The sequence below is a fragment of the Paramisgurnus dabryanus genome, chromosome 18 (genome assembly GCF_030506205.2).
Source record: "Paramisgurnus dabryanus chromosome 18, PD_genome_1.1, whole genome shotgun sequence".
NCBI classification, from domain to species: Eukaryota; Metazoa; Chordata; class Actinopteri; order Cypriniformes; family Cobitidae; genus Paramisgurnus; species Paramisgurnus dabryanus.
Window position 1 is genome coordinate 36,694,067 of NC_133354.1, and position 6,936 is coordinate 36,701,002.

The 6,936-nt window shown below is 46.5% G+C and overlaps 1 non-coding gene and 1 pseudogene across 1 annotated transcript; both read left to right on the forward strand.

The window, feature by feature from the left end:
* Positions 1-101: 101 nt before the first annotated feature.
* LOC135753014 (5S ribosomal RNA) lies at positions 102-220 on the forward strand (annotated as a pseudogene).
* A 125-nt stretch (positions 221-345) lies between these two features.
* Positions 346-464, forward strand: LOC135752988 (5S ribosomal RNA). The gene has a single exon (XR_010533434.1). It is a non-coding gene; the product is annotated as a 5S ribosomal RNA (ribosomal RNA).
* Positions 465-6,936: the final 6,472 nt, after the last annotated feature.

Consider the following 6,936-nt stretch of genomic DNA (forward strand, 5'->3'; position numbering starts at 1 on the left):
ATGTCATTTTTCCCATAATTACTTCCTTTTTGTAAGTATTTACCGATGTCATTGCGTTGCCACATTAGTCTTGAAGTGTCTCTCGAATCGAGTCAGCACTCGTTTACGGCCACACCACCCTGAGCACGCCCGCTCTCGTCTGATCTCGGAAGCCAAGCAGGGTCGGGCCTGGTTAGTACTTGGATGGGAGACCGCCTGGGAATACCAGGTGCTTTAAGCTTTTAATTAATAAGTTATTTATTTATGTCATTTTTTCCCATAATTACGTCCTTTTTGTGAGCATTTACCGATGTCATTGCGTTGCCACATTAGTCTTGAAGTGTCTCTCGAATCGAGTCAGCACTCGTTTACGGCCACACCACCCTGAGCACGCCCGCTCTCGTCTGATCTCGGAAGCCAAGCAGGGTCGGGCCTGGTTAGTACTTGGATGGGAGACCGCCTGGGAGTACCAGGTGTTGTAAGCATTTAATTAATTAAATATTTATTTATGTCATTTTTTCCCATGAATGCGTTCTTTCTGTAAGCGTTCACTGATGTCATGGCATTGCCACATAAGTCTTGAAGTGTCTATCGAATCGAGTCAGCACTCGCTTACGGCCACACCAGAAGAAAATATGATGTACCAAGTGTCAAAAATTATGATTTATGACCTTGATTTACGACCTAACACCTTATGAGTTGTTTTGCTTCCTGTAATAAAATATTATGGTGGTAATTGCTGTTTATACTCCGGAAATGACTCCGGAAATGACTCCGGAAATGACTCAGGAAATGATGTTTATCCAGGTGTCCTATGGTCTCTGTTGTTTCACGCCTCCCCTCTCATACGTGAGTGTTTAAAGAAATCAGAAGATAGTAAAAAAGATAAGTTAGAATTTTGTATGCCAGAATGTTTTGCTTTTAAGCATAATGTCTTTGAATAAATCAATACACATGATTAAAGAAATAAGAAGACCTGATGAAGAAACAATGTTAAATAAAATAAATTGTAATAGTATTTAGGTATGTTTTTTTAAAGAGGTACCGTTTAGGAGCTCAATTGAATAAGCTGTTGTCTTCCTGTCTTGAAAGTTGTAATGTAAATCTTTCCTTCCAAGCCAGTCGTCGTCGTCTATTCGGGTCACGCCCCAAGACTTCTGATACGTCGGTACAGTTCAATAGAATAAAAGTTTAGGAACTAGGCTAGTCGTTAAGACATTTCCTTTCCCTGGAGACTAATTGTCTGCTCACGCCAAAGGGTATTCCTTGATATTCAAATATTACTTCCTTGCAGTCTCTGTCATCTCCCACAAACAAGGTGCCATGGTATTACAAAAAATCTAGATCAATAGATGAAGACTTTACGATCTCTGATAGGTGTTAAGACATTTCCTTTCCCCTGCAGACTGTGTCTGCTCACGCCAAAGGTCTTCCTTGATATTCAAATATTACTTCCTTGCAGTCTCTGTCATCTCCCACAAACAAGGTGCCATGGTATTACAAAAATCTAGATCAATAGATTGTAACTTTACGATCTATGCGAGGTGTTAAGACATTTCCTTTCCCCTGCAGACTGTGTCTGCTCACGCCAAAGGTCTTCCTTGATATTCAAATATTACTTCCTTGCAGTCTCTGTCATCTCCCACAAACAAGGTGCCATGGTATTACAAAAATCTAGATCAATAGATTGTAACTTTACGATCTATGCGAGGTGTTAAGACATTTCCTTTCCCCTGCAGACTGTGTCTGCTCACGCCAAAGGTCTTCCTTGATATTCAAATATTACTTCCTTGCAGTCTCTGTCATCTCCCACAAACAAGGTGCCATGGTTTTACAATAATAATCTAGATCAATAGAATAAAAGTTTAGGAACTCGGTTAGGTGTTAAGACATTTCCTTTCCCTGTAGACTTAGTGTCTACTCAAGCCAAAAGGTCCTTCCTTGATATTTGAATTCATCCTTTCTTAAACACACACCTTTTTGGGGGGAAAACAGATCTTTTGAATTGTAGTGTTTAAATGTAATTCAATAAAAAAGTAGATTTAAGTATAGCATTGCTTATTCTTTAGTGCTTTAGATGTCTACACATATAAAATTGTATACATTTCGTTATAAGTATGCGTGGGTGAAATGTTCTGCCATTTGTCTTATACTGTTTACAATGTCATAATAGTAAATGTATGATTTCAAATAAACTTATTCTTTTAACAGTGACGAGTAAGTATATACTTTTAACTACAGGCTTGTCTAGTTCATTCCTTTTTCCCATCAGTTTTCATGAAGATATTTTCTTTACATTATAAATGTATAAGTATCTCTAATTTACTAGAGAAGGTGGTAACACTTTAGAAAACTGTATCTTACTTACTGTATAACTAATAAGGAATTACTGCAGAATTAATTGTTAGTTCTTCATTAACACTCAAGTCACTACTATTAACTACTAAGAAATATGTGTTAACTAATCAGTAGGTCATAGCAGTTTTTAATTATGTTAAGTAACTATTCATTAATCAGTAACTAATCAATTTAGTCATTCCTCCTGAAGAACTACGATTAAGTAACTACTAATTCCGCTTCAGGAGGAATAACTATTAAGTAACTATTAATAAACTGTGATGCTCAGTATCCGGTTATGGCCTGTCTTCTTCTTTACTACTAATGTTAGTTGATTTACTTAGATGTATGCCTACTATACTGATTACATTCAGGTTAAAGTTTGAGCGCACACAGGTAATATCTGTGAGTTTTGTAATATCTCCCACTTTGTAAGAGAGATGGGACTGGGGGTTTCCAACTGTCAGCGGAGAGGTGCATCGCTATCGCATTTTAACAATGCGCTGTCGACCCTTAAACCAAACACTGTAGATACCACATTAATGAACTGTAAAAGTACAAGAAAGTTGCTTTTTTGGTGGGGGAGGGGTTGTCTAAGGCTTAGTTGTTTAAGATAAAATAAAACTGGAGAACTGTTTCACTTTCTGTAAAATGTAACATCTTTGATTCTCCAATAAAAAAAAGAAAGAAAGAAAGTTGCGTATATTTTTTGTGTGTGTTTTTAATCAAGATATTTCACATCACTATTATAAAGTGATGACAAATGAATTCTGTATTCAAGGCAATGATCAAAGAATTACCACATCATTCTCAAAGAATTACCTTGAACCCATTGATAATTAATAAATAATTACCACATCATTATCAAGTAATTACTAAGAACCTGGAACAGTATTCTAAAGTGAAAACAATGGGAACTACCACATAATTCTCAAATAATTACTTTATTAATGAACCCATTTGCGCCTGATTCTGCGCGCCGAAACATTACATCTAATGCTGGTGCATGCAGCATCATGCGCAAATGGGTTAATAGTGGGTTTGAAGTAATTCTTTGAGAATTATGTGGTAATTCTTTATTGTCAATGGGTTCCCATTGTTTTCACTGTAGAATACTATTCCAGGTTCTTAGTAATTCCTTGATAATGATGTGGTAATTCTACATTAATTATCAATGGGTTCAAAGTAATTATTTGATCGTTGCCTTAAAGAGTAACTAAACCCTAAACCAACTTTTTTTTAGTTAATGATCTGAAAGAATGATGCTTTATTAGTGCTGTTCATTGATTTTAGTAAGTTCCCTTTCAGTCGGTCACTACGACGTCACGTCGTGACCGACGAATTGGGAACTCGCTTAGAGAGACCAATCTGCTTCGAATACTACTAAAACGCCAATGAACTTGGCATTGAGATATTTGCATAATGCTGGCGCCGCCCCGCCAGGTGCGTATATAAGCAGCAGGTGCAAATAGGGAAATTAGCTTTTTATCGCTTCGAAAGCCGGCAGTATCTGCTACTGAGAAGCTACTCTCTGCTCTGGTGGGAAACGATTGCTGAAGTTGGTTGGACAAGCAGTACCACAGCGGACGCCGCAGTTTTCCACTACTCTGCATCTTTTTTGTTTTGAGTTATTAGTGAGTGCGTTGCTGATCCCTGTGCGCATCATCAACTGAGCATCTAAGAGTGAATTTCCCTAAAAGAGTGATACGGAGAGCTTTGTGCCTTGTTAAAGGCAGCCACTCTCTCGTATATCCGGAGATCAGCGTCCTTTTCAGGATGGCTTTTCGTCCGTGTGTTCTTGGATGCGGCAAGTACATGGGTCCAAAGGACGGTCACGAGCGCTGTCTTTCATGCTTGGGCATCGAGCATGCGGAGGCTGCGTTCGCTGGGGGTGCATGTTCTCATTGCGAGGAGATGTCCCTGCTGGATTTACGCAGGCGGTTGTCGTTTCTACGGGAACGGCGTCCGCGTCCGGTGAGTTCTGACCGCCGCCACGGAGCGGCCGCGAAGCTCTCTAAGGACGATCTGCGTCTAACTGTGCTGAGCCGGTCGGGGGATTCGTCCTCCGGCTCTCAGCCTTCCCGTCCTCAGCCGGTAGAGGTGCCTATGGAGACTGCAGCCTCGTGTTCTACGAGCGCTGTAGAATCCGTTGCGCCTCCCTCTGGACCCGCTTCGACCGCAACACCCGAGGGTGGAGCCCCTCTTTCCGAAGCTGACTCCGACGTTCTTCCTCCCTCTGGTCGGGTCGTGACGCCGGAGTTTGACCCGGAGATGGTGGCTGTGCTCTCTCGAGCGGCGGAGACCGTAGGGTTGGAGTGGGTTAACCCCCCTCAGCCCGAACCGTCCCGCCTGGATGATTGGTTCTTCGGAGCTGCCCGGGCTTCACAGCCCTCTCCACCAGTACCTTTCTTCCCCGAGGTGCACGAGGAGCTGTCACGGACTTGGAAGTCGCCGTATTCTACCCGGTTACGGCCGATTCAGCCCTCCCCCCTCACCTCCCTCACCAACGGAGCCGCTAAGGGTTATACGGGGATCCCCCCTGTGGAGCGGGGCGTCGCGATGCAGCTGTGTCCGACCACCGCTGCCTCCTGGAAGGACCGCCCAACCCTTCCCTCTCGGGCTTGTAGACAGTCGTCCGGTTTAACGGGCGCTGCCCATCAGGCTTGTGGAGAGGCGGCTTCGGCTCTGCATGCAATGGCTTTGCTGCAGGTCCATCAAGCGAAAGCCTTACGAGATCTGCATGAGGGAGGACACGACTCACCCGTCTTCTCGGAGCTGCGGGCTGCCACTGATTTGGCTCTCCGCACTACGAAGGTGACGGCGCAGGCGATTGGTCGTGCGATGTCTACACTCGTGGTCCAAGAACGCCACCTATGGTTGTGTCTGGCTGACATGACGGAAGCGGACAAGAACAAGTTCCTGGACGATCCAGTGTCACAGACTGGCCTATTCGGCGAGTCGGTGGAGTCTTTTGCGCAGCAATTCACCGCCGCTCAGAAGCAGACTGAAGCGATCTCCAAGATCATGCCCCGGCGCAAGAGGCCTGCCTCTCGTCCACCAGCACCGGCTGCCCAGTCTGCTCCTCGCCGAGGGCGCCCTGTGGCGGCTGCCTCCGCCCCCCCCCCTAGGAAATCATCCAGACAACGGAGGGGGAACAGCCGTCGACAGCCCGCCCCGCCCGCTCAACCCGCTTCCCGTGGTCGCAGACGGGGATCTAAGCGGCCCTGAGACGGGCGACCTGGATTCGGATGGGATCACTCTTCGGGAGACGGTGAACGCACCGCTCCTTCCCCCGGAGGAGGGCCGGGTGGAAAATCTTTGGTTTCGTTTTGTTTCTGTTCCGCCGGCTTCTCAGCCGGCACCCACAAAACCACAAAAAGAGTGCATTCCTATTCCTTCTCCAGGTCTCCAGAGGATCGAGAGAGATGTGAGCGGGCATTCATCTGCTCATCCTCCCTCTCCTCCATCGCCAGCGGGGGTTCTGAGGAGTCCGAGCTCTCCACTGCGGAGACCGGACCACCAGCTCCCTCAGCGGTCTCAGGTCAGTGTCACAACACGCACACACACTGTAGCTGCGTGCGCTCTTACGGCGCGCGCACCGGCAGTCTCACCTGTTCCGCTCGTCTGCCCCACCGCGAGCTCTCCGGTTGTGCCGTTAATTCCCCTCGCACGGTCTCTGGAAGCTTGGCTTCAGCTTACCAGCCCGTCCCGATGGGTATTACGCACGATCCGCCTCGGTTACGAAATTCAATTCAACCGGCACACACCCAAATTCTCGGGCATTCGTTTCACTACAGTGAAAGCGTCCGATGCACATGTACTGCGTGCAGAACTCGATGTCCTCCTGGCGAAGGACGCGATCGAACCGGTCCCTCCAACCGAGATGAGCTCAGGGTTTTACAGCCCGTATTTCATAGTTCCAAAGAAGGGCGGTGGGTTACGGCCGATCTTGGATTTGCGCGTTCTGAACCGATCTCTCCAAAGACGATCCTTCAGAATGATAACGCCGAAACTGATATTTCAGTCAATACGGCCCCAGGATTGGTTTGCAGCAATAGATCTGAAAGACGCGTACTTTCATGTGTCCATTCTCCCTCGCCACAGACCGTTTCTGCGCTTTGCGTTCGAGGGGCGGGCATACCAATACAAAGTACTACCGTTCGGGCTGTCTCTCTCTCCCCGTGTATTCACGAAAGTAGTGGAAGCGGCGTTAAAGCCCCTGAGAGAGAGCGGTGTTCGCATTTTGGCTTACCTCGACGATTGGCTTATAATAGCGCATTCTCGGCGGACGCTTTGCGAGCACAGAGACTTAACGCTTCGGCATCTCGCCCGTCTGGGTCTTCGGGTCAACTGGGAAAAGAGCAAACTTTGTCCCACGCAGAGGATCTCTTTTCTCGGGATGGAACTGGACTCGATCGATTTATCGGCACGTTTAACAGAAGCGCGCGTCCAATCAATTCTGACTTGCCTTGGTTCTTTCCGAGGGAAGAACGCGGTCCCTCTGAAACAATTTCAGAAGCTCCTGGGAAATATGGCAGCAGCCGCGGCCGTGACACCGCTCGGGCTGCTCCATATGAGACCGCTTCAGCGTTGGCTTCACGATCGAGTCCCGAGGAGAGC